Below are 15,248 nucleotides of genomic sequence, written 5' to 3' on the forward strand. Positions count from 1 at the left end.
ACTGTGGTCGGGCTACAAGAGAGACGAACAACTTCGACAAACTACGTCAAATAGAAGGTACCGATTCCTTATAATATTTTAATTCTTAGGCACATTGACATGGTTGTGACTAGGACAAATATATTATATTTAATTTTGTTGTTTTGGATAATCGTGACTAGCAAATTTTTTGTTTGAAAAATACTGAAAAATCACATGAGTATATTCTATTAGGAGATTTTAGCATGTGAGCTATATTAAAAAGGACAAAATCAGCATAGTATGTCGTTTGAATGCCGCATATATGGTCATAACATAATCAAGACTCGTGGTTATACTTACGAACGAAGCATGACTTAGATGATTAACTTCCATTTCTTTTGCAGATTATTTGGTCCTTAGATTTCTTCGTGGAACCAACCTCTATGCGACAAGGTGTGGATACGTGCATTCATAGGACTGGGTGTGTTATGCGCATCTGTGTGCGTTTCTGGAAAAAAACTCAAAGTTATATTTTCCATGAAAATAAGTTTACAAGTTTCGTTTGAAGTATTTGGATATATATTAATATAATCATGTCTTAAAGCATCTACAGCCGGATACACCAAATCCAACCCTCAAACGCCGCGAGCGGGCGCGTCCACTGTCAGTGACCAGTCATATGCCTCAAATAATATCTTCCACAACCGGATACCTCAATTAAGAAACCTCAAATCTATACAATTACTTGCAATGTGAAACCTAATCTAAGCGTTTCCCCGGTCACGGCGACACAGAGTAGGACATGTGGCATAGACCGGCTCAAGGAACTCAAGGCGCCGCCGTCTCTCATGCCGTACTCTTCCTCGTCGGAGTCCGGAGCCTTGACGATGCCGGTCGATGTGAGGTCCACGACGGATCCGTCATGGTCGAAGGCCACATCCACCATGACACAGCTGTGACACTCGGTGTTGCAGCCCATCCAACGCGACGAAGAGTGCGACTCCGCCTCGCTGATGTCTACTGCGAGGGTTATCGCGGCCTCCCGCACCCTCTGCCTCGAATGACAGGCACACCGCGCCATACACTCAACGGACGGGCCACGGATGGCCTCATCATCCGTGCACCAACAAAGGGGTTGCGCATTCGCAGACGGAGCGGACCGCCTCAGGCGAGGCAGCGTCGACCTGCCTCGTGTCGGATCCACACACCCTTTGGGCGACGCGATGGATTTGCAGCGGTTCGAGTCTGACCGTTATCGGGCATTCACCTCGAGGGGGCGGCGGAGCGCAATGCGGACAATCATCTCCTCCTCGGGCTCGACTGGAATGAGGTCAGGTTCATGGATCGACCGACGGAGGACTCGGATACATTGCCCGCCATGCTGGAGAAGGCCGGAGATCGCGCCGACAGGAGCTTGGGTGGAGGAGTGGATTGTAAGGAAGTAGAGTGGAGTGGCTAGGGTTTGATCCGAGGAATGGATGAAGACGATTATATGTGGAGTCGGGGTGGGCCAGCTCCGATGTGGCAGACGTGTCAGGTCTTCTCATATATGCTTCAGGTTTGGGCTGGATATGAGGGGTAACGACCAACCCGGACGTCTGAGGCCAGTTTAAGGCGTCCGCCTGGGTCGGTCTTTTTTTAAGTGTTAGTGAACAGGCCATCCGGCTTTGAAGGGCCTGCTGTAGATGCTTTTATTCGAGATTTCCCTTGTGGCAGAATCATATAATAAGTAAATAATGGAAACATTCCTTTTTACGGTTCGCCCTAACAAAATTTGTACGACATGAGAACTCTTGAAAAACTACCTGATGGAAAGTGACACCGAATCGTAGCCAATGACGCATCTCAGCGACTAGCAGCAGCAAGTCAAAACAGAATCAAGGAGGCGGAAGTTTGGATTATCTACCGGGCTGCACTACGCGTCCGTCGGCTGAAAATTAAGAAACATCAGCCGCCTTACCAGCCGTGTGATCCGCAGGTGACGGATGGCGTATTTACCTCGGGTGCAGAGGCTGAAACGCTCTAATCGGATCAGCCCGACGCGCACTACTTGGATTGGCCGGCTCACTACAGAATTGATTAACGAATTTCTTGCGGAACACCTAGAGCAGGAAAAAAAATCGTCTTTCACCTTTTTGCAACATACACAATGTTGCGGAAGGATTTCTGCAACAAAGATTGTGTTGTAGAAATTTTATTCTTTGGTCTTTGTCATTTTCAACATCGGTAATATTATGGAATATTTTTGCAATATAGGTAATGTTGCGGAAATTTTTGCAACAAAGGTCATGTTGCAGAATATTTTTGCACAGAGATTGTGTTGGAGAAAAGATCGCCTTTCACCCTTTTGCAACATTGCCGATGTTGCGAAAGGATTTTTGCAACAGAGATTGTGTTGCGGAATATATTTTTTTGTCTTCACGATTTTTAACTTTGGTGATGTTATGGAATTTTTTACGATATAGGTAATGTTGCAGAAATTTTTGCAACAAAGATCATGTTGCAGATTTTTTTTGCAACAGAGGTTGTGTTGGAGAAAAATCGCCTTTCACCCTTTTGCAACATTGACGATGTTGCGGAAGGATTTTTGCAACAGAGATTGCGTTGCGGAATTTATTTATTTTTGTCTTCACGATTTTCAACTTCGATAATGTTATGGAACTTTTTGCGATATAGGTAATGTTGCGGAAATTTTTGCAATGAAGTTGATGTCTCAAAACATCAGAGCACAACTGTCGTTCGCCACTGTTTGCAGCATCGTCAATGTTAGCCTCCGCCACCGGGTACCATTTCCCTTTTACTATGCCCCTTTGCAACGACATGTCACATCATATCATCAGCATTACGGTTGCAACATGATCGGCATTGTGATCACAACATCAACGGCATAGCGATTGCAGGAGCATCGCCAATATCGTCTCGCCGTTGTTGCAGCATCATGGGCCGGCTCGCCGAACAACCATCCACGCGCTCACAGCATCAATCACTCTTGCCGGCCATGGCAGCAGCAACGTGTGGTCGGCCATGGGGAAGAAGCCGAAGCTACTTCTCTACTCAAGTTCACTTGGTGTCCTACTAGCTTACTAGTATTAGCTGACTAGTATCGTGCGAAGCGCTGAATTTCAAAGACACAGTGGTGTAAGCGCTGCGTACAGGACCATGTAACTGAAAAGGTACTATCCCCGTGTGAACGGACGCCCAACATAAAAATTGTGATCGGACGGTGTAGCGCGTGGTGGATGCATGCGTAAAGTCGGCCGGTTGTTTGGAAGCTTTGCCGCTACGCGTCTTCCCGCGGATGTATTAGAAACATCGGCCGCATGGAGCACTGTTGGATGAGCACCCTGACAGCCGTCTGATCTAACCATCGCACGCACGTGACCACCTCTCTACTTTCTGCAACAACCGCTCAGTTTCGAAAACAGAATCCCTTCTTCGTCGTCCTTCCACAGCTCCGCCCAGCGCGGCGGCAGTCGCCGCCACCGCAAAATCCCTGCCGCCGATGCGCCGGGGAACTAGTGCTTGTCGTGCTCGCCGGAGTTGTTGCTCCTCCGTACCAGCCCCGCGAGCAGCTACTAGCTCCCATCGAGCACGACGGTGGTGACCTCTGACGCCCGACGCTGTTTTTGCGTTTTCTGCAACCGGAGCTATGTTTCTGAAACATGCCTCATGTTGCAGTGTCTGACCACCCACTCTCTAACGTCGAGCGCTTCTGCGGCGCTGCAACTCGGGCTATATTTATGAAACAAGACCCTTGTTGCAGAAAAGAAAACCTTCACAACCAAAACTTTTCTTTTCTTTCCGAAACAAAAGATATGTTACGAAAATCTTTTGAAACAAGACCCCAGTTACAGAAAAAAACCTTCACCATCGATTTTTTTTCTTTCTTTCTAAAATTAGTCTTGTGTTGCATAAATCTATTGAAACAAGACCCTTGTTGTAAGAAAACGACTCCTCACGCGGGACTGCCTTATGACCAGCATGGCTGCTTGACCAGGATTGATCTAACGGCTACACAAGCGGCGGACGCTCGCGCACGCATCAACCGGTTGAAGCTAAGCTTTTCCCTTCAAACAGGGCCAGCCCTAGCATCTTAGGGCATCTCCAGCCGTTGGCCCCCCCAGGACGCATAAAAATCGCCCCCTGGGGGTGAGCCGGCGATACACTCGGCGCTGGGGGCGGTTTTGCGCCCAGTCGTCGCCCCCAGGCGCCAAAATTGGCCCACTTTGCAGCCCAATTTCGGCGAATAAAGGGCCCATATGGGCGAGAATAGGCCCATATTCGGCGTGGTTTCGCCGTGTCTTGGCGTTCAATTATCAACACAATTATTTCTTATCACATATTTCATCACAGAAAAATCAAATACTTCAACAAAATAGTACAACAACAAATAGTTCAATACAAATTATATAGTTCAACAAATAAAAACTCGTATTTCATCACACGGCGTCCCCCTTGAGCCTCCATAGGTGCTCAATCAGATCTTTCTGCAGTTGATGATGCACCTGTGGGTCTCGGATCTCCTGACGCATACTGAGATAGGCAGTCCAAGTTGCCGGTAGTTGGTGATCAACTTCGGCTAGAGGACCCTGCCTGTAGTATGGTTCAGTGTCAAACACTGGGTCTTCTTGCTCGCTCTCGATGATCATGTTGTGCAACATGACACAGCAAGTCATAATCTCCCACATTTAATCTTTGGACCAGGTCTGAGCGGGGTACCGAACAACAGCAAATCGAGATTGGAGCACACCAAATGCCCGCTCGACATCCTTCTTGCAAGCCTCCTGAAGCTTCGCAAACCAGGCGTTCTTGCCTCCTGCCACAGGGTTTGAGATCGTCTTCACAAATGTCGACCATCTCAGATAAATGCCGTCAGCTAGATAGTACCCCTTGTTGTATTGGTGCCCATTGATCTTGAAGTTCACCGGAGGAGAATGGCCCTCAATGAGCTTGGCAAAAACAGGAGAGCACTGCAGCACGTTGATGTCATTGTGAGTTCCTGGCATACCAAAGAAGGAGTGCCAAATTCAGAGGTCCTGTGTGGCTACCGCCTCAAGCACCACACTGCAACCGCCTTTGGTGCCTTTGTACATCCCCTGCCGACCAAATGGGCAGTTCTTCCATTTCCAATGCATGCAGTCGATGCTTCCAAGCATCCCAGGAAATCCTCTTGCTGCATTCTGGGCTAGGATCCGAGCAGTGTCTTCCGCATTGGGTGTTCTCAAGTATTGTGGCCCAAACACTGCCACCACTGCCCGACAGAACTTGTAGAAACACTCTATGCTGGTGGACTCGGCCATGCGCCCATAGTCGTCGAGTGAATCACTGGGAGCTCCATATGCAAGCATCCTCATCGCTGTCGTGCACTTCTGGATGGAGGTGAATCCAAGAGCGCCAGTGCAATCCATCTTACACTTGAAGTAGTTGTCGAACTCCCGGATGGAATTCACAATCCTGAGGAAGAGCTTTCGGCTCATCCGATAACGAAGCCGAAATGTTCTCTCGCCATGAAGTGGAGCATCGGCAAAGTAGTCGGAGTAGAGCATGCAGTAGCCTTGGAGACGATGCCGGTTCTTTGCTTTCACCCGCCCCGGCGCCGAGCCACCTCGTCGCGGCTTTTCATTGCTCGCCAGCAGCTGGGCAAGGGCGGCGAGCACCATGAGATGCTCTTCTTCCTGGACGTCGGCCGCGGCTTCCTCCTCCAGCAGCGCGGCGAGCTCTTCCTCCTCATCCGAGTCCATCGCCGAGACAGGCAAAACGCCGAACACCTTGCGCTCGGTGGGCGTGTACCCGCCGTTAAACCGCGCCTCCGCGGCCGGAAACGGCGGCCGGAAACGCCCAGCTGCTGTGGGAGGGGCTGCCGCGGTGAAGCGCTGCTATTTTCCGGCGGGGAATGGCTATCTACCGGAGTAGGGCGGCGGCCGTCGCCGGGATATAGCTAGTGGTGGCCGAGGGCGCGGGGGGTGCGAGGCGAGTCGGGAGAAGAAAACCTTGACTTTTCCCCTATCGGTGTGGGCCAGGCGTGCTTTTTCCAAGCGCCGGAGCCCCCAACTGCTCCCCAGCGCGCCGGGTTCGGCCTGTGACCGCCGGGCGGAAAAAAGGTCCGAACCAGCGATTTTCGGCGTCCTGGGGGTGCGACTGGGCCGTTTTTTCGGCGACGGCACCGAAAAAGTGGCCTGGGGGGCCTGTTGGGGGCGCGACTGGAGATGCCCTTAGAAGCCCTTGTGCGAGTTTCATATAATGGGCCCTTATAATATACTTAATTTTTTTCCAGTGAAGGACTTAGCACCGTTTCCAAATTCAACTAATTAATTTACAACTTAGATCCTTTATTTTTCTCACAACCGATGATAATTGCTTTTTTGGAACATTATGACAAACAAAAAAAAGGAGAGAGCACCTGAATTCCAAAATCTTGGTTTTGGAGTAAATTAGAAGAAATTCTATGCTCCATCCATCCAATAATAAAAATTCATGCAAGGACACAACCTGCATAATTTACATGACTGCAATTTGAACAAAAATAGAGCAATCAAGTAGGTTAAACATCAGCAATGGCTTATCATGAATTTTGATTATTACGTCAACTCATCATAACAGAAATACACAGGCAAAGATCAAAGAATTGAGATCTAAAAATTACCTGGAGGAGCAATGGCTTGATTGCTTAGCTTGAACAGTGCCTGGACTTCACGTCTGCATCGCCTGCCCTCAGACACTGACCACGGCTCTGTCGATGGACGGCCATGGTGTAGGTTGCTGCTCTCGCGTTCTTCCCAGGGGCCAGGACAAGGATGTGTCACCGGCTGGCCAACGTCCGTCGGGGTCCTTTGGGGCAGCGAGGAACCAAAGAAAATCTGATTTTGGGACAGTTTACAGGATGCGAGGAACCAAAGAAATTCATTGATTAACTTTGGGAATTGGGGCGCCTCTTAGGAATTTGGGGGAAATTAATTGGGAAAGAAGAGGGAGAACGGAAATGAACGAGGGCGTGATTCAAGGAGCCAGTGAAGGAATCAGTTCGTGCGTGAATTTTTTCCTTCGTAATGGGCCAGACCTGTTTCTCTTGTGGAGTACTCTATTTTTCTAGAGATATATATGAAGGAAATATGCCCTAGAGGCAATAATAAAGTTATTATTTATTTCCTTATAATCATGATAAATGTTTATTATTCATGCTAGAATTGTATTAACCGGAAACATAATACATGTGTGAATACATAGACAAACAAAGTGTCACTAGTATGCCTCTACTTGACTAGCTCATTAATCAAAGATGGTTATATTTCTTGACCATGAACAATGAGTTGTTATTTGATTAACGAGGTCACATCATTAGTTGAATGATCTGATTGACATGACCCATTCCATTAGCTTAGCACCCGATCGTTTAGTATGTTGCTATTGCTTTCTTCATGACTTATACATGTTCCTATAACTATGAGATTATGCAACTCCCGTTTGCCGGAGGAACACTTTGGGTGCTACCAAACGTCACAACGTAACTGGGTGATTATAAAGGAGCATTACAGGTGTCTCCAAAGGTACATGTTGGGTTGGCGTATTTCGAGATTAGGATTTGTCACTCCGATTGTCGGAGAGGTATCTCTGGGCCCTCTCGGTAATGCACATCACATAAGCCTTGCAAGCATTACAACTAATATGTTAGTTGTGAGATGATGTATTATGGAACGAGTAAAGAGACTTGCCGGTAACGAGATTGAACTAGGTATTGGATACCGACGATCGAATCTCGGGCAAGTAACATACCGATGACAAAGGGAACAACGTATGTTGTTATGCGGTCTGACCGATAAAGATCTTCGTAGAATATGTAGGAGCCAATATGGGCATCCAGGTCCCGCTATTGGTTATTGACCGGAGACGTGTCTCGGTCATGTCTACATTGTTCTCGAACCCGTAGGGTCTGCACGCTTAAGGTTACGATGACAGTTATATTATGAGTTTATGCATTTTGATGTACCAAAGGTTGTTCGGAGTCCCGGATGTGATCACGGACATGACGAGGAGTCTCGAAATGGTCGAGACATAAAGATTGATATATTGGAAGCCTATGTTTGGATATCGGAAGTGTTCCGGGTGAAATCAGGATTTTACCGGAGTACCGGGAGGTTACCGGAACCCCCCGGGAGCTATATGGGCCTTAGTGGGCTTTAGTGGAAAGGAGAAAGGGGCAGCCCAAGGTGGCTGTGCGCCTTCCCCCTTCCCCTAGTCCTATTAGGACTAGGAGAGGTGGCCCGCCCCCTCTCTCTCTTTCCCCCCTCAAGGAATCCTATTCCAACTAGGATTGGGGGGGGGGGGGGAATCCTACTCCCAGAGGGAGTAGGACTCTCCTGGCGCGCCCTCCCTTGGCCGGCCAGCCTCCCCCCTCTAGTCCTTTATATACTGAGGTAGAGGCACCCCAGAAACACATAAGTTGATCCACGTGATCTATTCCTTAGCCGTGTGCGGTGCCCCCAGCCACCATATTCCTCGATAATACTGTAGCGGAGTTTAGGCGAAGCCCTGCTGCTGTAGTACATCAAGATTGTCACCATGCCGTCGTGCTGACGGGACTCTTCCCCGACACTTTGCTGGATCGGAGTCCGGGGATCGTCATCGAGCTGAACGTGTGCTCGAACTCGGAGGTGCCGTAGTTTCGGTGCTTGATCGGTTGGATCGTGAAGACGTACGACTACTTCCTCTACGTCGTGTCAGCGCTTCCGCAGTCGGTCTGCGTTGGGTACGTAGACAACACTCTCCCCTCTTGTTGCTATGCATCACATGATCTTGCGTGTGCGTAGGAATTTTTTTGAAATTACTACGAAACCCAACAGTGGTATCAGAGCCTAGGTTATTTATGTTGATGTTATATGCACGAGTAGAACACAAGTGAGTTGTGGGCGATATAAGTCATACTGCCTACCAGCATGTCATACTTTGGTTCGGCGGCATTGTTGGACGAGACGACCCGGACCAACATTACGCGTACGCTTACGCGAGACCGGTTCCCCCAACGTGCTTTGCACATAGGTGGCTTGCGGGCGACTGTCTCTCCAACTTTAGTTGAACCAAGTGTGGCTACGCCCGGTCCTTGCGAAGGTTAAAATGGAGTCTATTTGACAAACTATCATTGTGGTTTTGATGCGTAGGTGAGATTGGTTCTTGCTTAAGCCCGTAGCAGCCACGTAAAACTTGCAACAACAAAGTAGAGGACGTCTAACTTGTTTTTGCAGGGCATGTTGTGATGTGATATGGTCAAGGCATGATGCTGAATTTTATTGTATGAGATGATCATGTTTTGTAACCGAGTTATCGGCAACTGGCAGGAGCCATATGGTTGTCGCTTTATTGTATGCAATGCAATCGCGATGTAATGCTTTACTTTATTACTAAATGGTAGTGATAGTCGTGGAAGCATAAGATTGGCGAGACGACAACGATGCTACGATGGAGATCAAGGTGTCGCGCCGGTGACGATGGTGATCATGACGGTGCTTCGGAGATGGAGATCACAAGCACACGATGATGATGGCCATATCATATCACTTATATTGATTGCATGTGATGTTTATCTTTTTATGCATCTTATCTTGCTTTGATTGACGGTAGCATTATAAGATGATCTCTCACTAAATTATCAAGAAGTGTTCTCCCTGAGTATGCACCGTTGCCAAAGTTCGTCGTGCCCAGACACCACGTGATGATCGGGTGTGATAAGCTCTACGTCCATCTACAACGGGTGCAAGCCAGTTTTGCACACGCAGAATACTCAGGTTAAACTTAACGAGCCTAGCATATGCAGATATGGCCTCGGAACACGGAGACCGAAAGGTCGAGCGTGAATCATATAGTAGATATGATCAACATAACGATGTTCACCATTGAAAACTACTCCATCTCACGTGATGATCAATTATGGTTTAGTTGATTTGGATCACGTAATCACTTAGAAGATTAGAGGGATGTCTATCTAAGTGGGAGTTCTTAAGTAATTTGATTAATTGAACTTAAACTTATCATGAACTTAGTACCTGATAGTATCTTGCTTGTTTATGTTTGATTGTAGATAGATGGCTCGTGCTGTTGTTCCGTTGAATTTTAATGCGTTCCTTGAGAAAGCAAAGTTGAAACATGATGGTAGCAATTATACGGACTGGGTCCGTAACTTGAGGATTATCCTCATTGCTGCTCAGAAGAATTACGTCCTGGAAGCAGCGCTGGGTGCCAGGCCTGCTGCTGGAGCAACACCAGATGTTATGAACGTCTGGCAGAGAAAAGCTGATGACTACTCGATAGTTCAGTGTGCCATGCTTTACGGCTTAGAATCGGGACTTCAACGACGTTTTGAACGTCATGGAGAATATGAGATGTTCCAGGAGTTGAAGTTAATATTTCAAGCAAATGCCCGGATTGAGAGATATGAAGTCTCCAATAAATTCTATAGCTGCAAGATGGAGGAGAACAGTTCTGTCAGTGAGCATATACTCAAAATGTCTGGGTATAATAATCACTTGATTCAATTGGGAGTTAATCTTTCGGATGATTGCGTCATTGACAGAATTCTCCAATCACTGCCACCAAGCTACAAGAGCTTCGTGATGAACTATAATATGCAAGGGATGAACAAGACTATTCCCGAGCTCTTCGCAATGCTGAAAGCTGCGAAGGTAGAAATCAAGAAGGAGCATCAAGTGTTGATGGTCAACAAGACCACTAGTTTCAAGAAAAAGGGCAAAGGGAAGAAGAAGGGGAACTTCAAAAAGAACGGCAAGCAAGTTGCTACTCAAGAGAAGAAGAAACCCAAGTCTGGACCTAAGCCTGAAACTGAGTGCTTCTACTACAAGCAGACTGGTCACTGGAAGCGGAACTGCCCCAAGTATTTGGCAGATAAGAAGGATGGCAAGGTGAACAAAGGTATATGTGAATTACATGTTATTGATGTGTACCTTACTAGAGCTCGCAGTAGCACCTGGGTATTTGATACTGGTTCTGTTGCTAATATTTGCAACTCGAAACAGGGACTATGGAATAAGCGGGCACTGGCAAAGGACGAGGTGACGATGCGTGTGGGAAACGGTTCCAAAGTTGATGTGATCGCGGTCGGCACGCTACCTCTACATCTACCTTCGGGATTAGTATTAGACCTAAATAATTGTTATTTGGTGCCAGCGTTGAGCATGAACATTATATCTGGATCTTGTTTAATGCGAGACGGTTATTCATTTAAATCAGAGAATAATGGTTGTTCTATTTATATGAGTAATATCTTTTATGGTCATGCACCCTTGAAGAGTGGTCTATTCTTATTGAATCTCGATAGTAGTAATACACATATTCATAATGTTGAAGCCAAAAGATGCAGAGTTGATAATGAAAGTGCAACTTATTTGTGGCACTGTCGTTTAGGTCATATCGGTGTAAAGCGCATGAAGAAACTCCATACTGATGGAATTTTGGAACCACTTGATTATGAATCACTTGGTACTTGCGAACCGTGCCTCATGGGCAAGATGACTAAAACACCGTTCTCCGGTACTATGGAGAGAGCAACAGATTTGTTGGAAATCATACATACCGATGTATGTGGTCCGATGAATATTGAGGCTCGTGGCGGATATCGTTATTTTCTCACCTTCACAGATGATTTAAGCAAATATGGGTATATCTACTTAATGAAACATAAGTCTGAAACATTTGAAAAGTTCAAAGAATTTCAGAGTGAAGTTGAAAATCATTGTAACAAGAAAATAAAGTTTCTACGATCTGATCGTGGAGGAGAATATTTGAGTTACGAGTTTGGTGTACATTTGAAAAACTGTGGAATAGTTTCGCAACTCACGCCACCCGGAACACCACAGCGTAATGGTGTGTCCGAACGTCGTAATCGTACTTTACTAGATATGGTGCGATCTATGATGTCTCTTACTGATTTACCGCTATCGTTTTGGGGTTATGCTTTAGAGACGGCCGCATTCACGTTAAATAGGGCACCATCAAAATCCGTTGAGACGACGCCTTATGAACTGTGGTTTGGCAAGAAACCAAAGTTGTCGTTTCTTAAAGTTTGGGGCTGCGATGCTTATGTGAAAAAGCTTCAACCTGATAAGCTCGAACCCAAATCGGAGAAATGTGTCTTCATAGGATACCCAAAGGAGACTGTTGGGTACACCTTCTATCACAGATCCGAAGGCAAGACATTCATTGCTAAGAAAGGATCCTTTCTAGAGAAGGAGTTTCTCTCGAAAGAAGTGAGTGGGAGGAAAGTAGAACTTCACGAGGTAACTGTACCTGCTCCTTTATTGGAGAGTAGTACATCACAGAAATCTGTTTCTGCGACACCTACACCAATGAGTGAGGAAGCTAATGATAATGATCATGAAACTTCAGATCAAGATACTACTGAACCTCGTAGACCAACCAGAGTAAGATCCGCGCCAGAGTGGTACGGTAATCCTGTCCTGGAAATCATGCTACTAGATCATGATGAACCTACGAACTATGAAGAAGCGATGGTGAGCCCAGATTCCGCAAAATGGCTTGAAGCCATGAAATCTGAGATGGGATCCATGTATGAGAACAAAGTATGGACTTTGGTTGACTTGCCTGATGATCGGCAAGCAATTGAGAATAAATGGATCTTCAAGAAGAAGACTGACGCTGATGGTAATGTTAATATCTACAAAGCTCGACTTGTCGCGAAAGGTTTTTGACAAGTTCAAGGGGTTGACTACGATGAGACTTTCTCACCTGTAGCGATGCTTAAGTCTGTCCGAATCATGTTAGCAATTGCCGCATTTTATGATTATGAAATTTGGCAGATGGATGTCAAAACTGCATTCCTGAATGGATTTCTGGAAGAAGAGTTGTATATGATGCAACCGGAAGGTTTTGTCGATCCAAAGGGAGCTAACAAAGTGTGCAAGCTCCAGCGATCCATTTATGGACTGGTGCAAGCCTCTCGGAGTTGGAATAAACGCTTTGATAGTGTGATCAAAGCATTTGGTTTTATACAGACTTTCGGAAAAGCCTATATTTACAAGAAAGTGAGTGGGAGCTCTGTAGCATTTCTGATATTATATGTGGATGACATATTACTAATTGGAAATGATATAGAATTTCTGGATAGCATAAAGGGATACTTGAATAAGAGTTTTTCAATGAAAGACCTCGGTGAAGCTGCTTACATATTAGGCATTAAGATCTATAGAGATAGATCAACACGCTTAATTGGACTTTCACAAAGCACATACCTTGACAAAGTTTTGAAGAAGTTCAAAATGGATCAAGCAAAGAAAGGGTTCTTGCCTGTGTTATAAGGTGTGAAGTTGAGTAAGACTCAATGCCCGACCACTGCAGAAGATAGAGAGAAAATGAAAGATGTTCCCTATTCTTCAGCCATAGGCTCTATCATGTATGCAATGCTGTGTACCAGACCTGATGTGTGCCTTGCTATAAGTTTAGCAGGGAGGTACCAAAGTAATCCAGGAGTGGATCACTGGACAGCGGTCAAGAACATCCTGAAATACCTGAAAAGGACTAAGGATATGTTTCTCGTATATGGAGGTGACAAAGAGCTCACCGTAAAAGGTTACGTTGATGCAAGCTTTGACACTGATCCGGACGATTCTAAATCGCAAACCGGATACGTGTTTACATTAAACGGTGGAGCTGTCAGTTGGTGCAGTTCTAAACAAAGCGTCATAGCGGGATCTACATGTGAAGCAGAGTACATAGCTGCTTCGGAAGCAGCGAACGAAGGAGTCTGGATGAAGGAGTTCATATCCGATCTAGGTGTCATACCTAGTGCATCGGGTCTAATGAAAATCTTTTGTGACAATAATGGTGCAATTGCCTTGGCAAAGGAATCCAGATTTCACAAAAGGACCAAACACATCAAGAGACGCTTCAACTCCATCCGGGATCTAGTCCAGGTGGGAGACATAGAGATTTGCAAGATACATACGGATCTGAATGTTGCATACCCATTGACTAAGCCTCTTCCATGAGCAAAACATGATCAGCACCAAGGCTCCATGGGTGTTAGAATCATTACAGTGTAATCTAGATTATTGACTCTAGTGCAAGTGGGAGACTGAAGGAAATATGCCCTAGAGGCAATAATAAAGTTATTATTTATTTCCTTATAATCATGATAAATGTTTATTATTCATGCTAGAATTGTATTAACCGGAAACATAATACATGTGTGAATACATAGACAAACAAAGTGTCACTAGTATGCCTCTACTTGACTAGCTCATTAATCAAAGATGGTTATGTTTCCTGACCATGAACAATGAGTTGTTATTTGATTAACGAGGTCACTTCATTAGTTGAATGATCTGATTGACATGACCCATTCTGTTAGCTTAGCACCCGATCGTTTAGTATGTTGCTATTGCTTTCTTCATGACTTATACATGTTCCTATAACTATGAGATTATGCAACTCCCGTTTGCCGGAGGAACACTTTGGGTGCTACCAAACATCACAACGTAACTGGGTGATTATAAAGGAGCATTACAGGTGTCTCCAAAGGTACATGTTGGGTTGGCGTATTTCGAGATTAGGATTTGTCACTCCGATTGTCAGAGAGGTATCTCTGGGCCCTCTCGGCAATGCACATCACATAAGCCTTGCAAGCATTACAACTAATATGTTAGTTGTGAGATGATGTTTTAGGGAACGAGTAAAGAGACTTGCCGGTAACGAGATTGAACTAGGTATTGGATACCGACGATCGAATCTCGGGCAAGTAACATACCGATGACATAGGGAACAACGTATGTTGTTATGCGGTCTGACCGATAAAGATCTTCGTAGAATATGTAGGAGCCAATATGGGCATCCAAGTCCCGCTATTGGTTATTGACCGGAGACGTGTCTCGGTCATGTCTACATTGTTCTCGAACCCGTAGGGTCCGCACGCTTAAGGTTACGATGATAGTTATATTATGAGTTTATGCATTTTGATGTACCGAAGGTTGTTCGGAGTCCCGGATGTGATCACGGACATGACGAGGAGTCTCGAAATGGTCGACACATAAAGATTGATATATTGGAAGCCTATGTTTGGATATCGGAAGTGTTCCGGGTGAAATCGGGATTTTACCGGAGTACCGGGAGGTTACCGGAACCCCCCGGGAGCTATATGGGCCTTAGTGGGCTTTAGTGGAAAGGAGAAAGGGGCAGCCCAAGGTGGCTGTGCGCCTCCCCCCTTCCCCTAGTCCTATTAGGACTAGGAGAGGTGGCCGGCCCCCTCTCTCTCTTTCCCCCCTCAAGGA

The 15,248-nt window shown here is 46.1% G+C and overlaps 1 pseudogene; it reads left to right on the plus strand.

Annotated features, from left to right (window-relative positions):
- The first annotated feature begins 1,339 nt into the window (after positions 1-1,339).
- The window catches only part of LOC119355328, a 27,517-nt pseudogene continuing 13,608 nt past the window's right edge, over positions 1,340-15,248 (plus strand).

Source organism: Triticum dicoccoides, chromosome 1A (genome assembly GCF_002162155.2).
Source record: "Triticum dicoccoides isolate Atlit2015 ecotype Zavitan chromosome 1A, WEW_v2.0, whole genome shotgun sequence".
NCBI classification, from domain to species: domain Eukaryota; kingdom Viridiplantae; phylum Streptophyta; class Magnoliopsida; order Poales; family Poaceae; genus Triticum; species Triticum dicoccoides.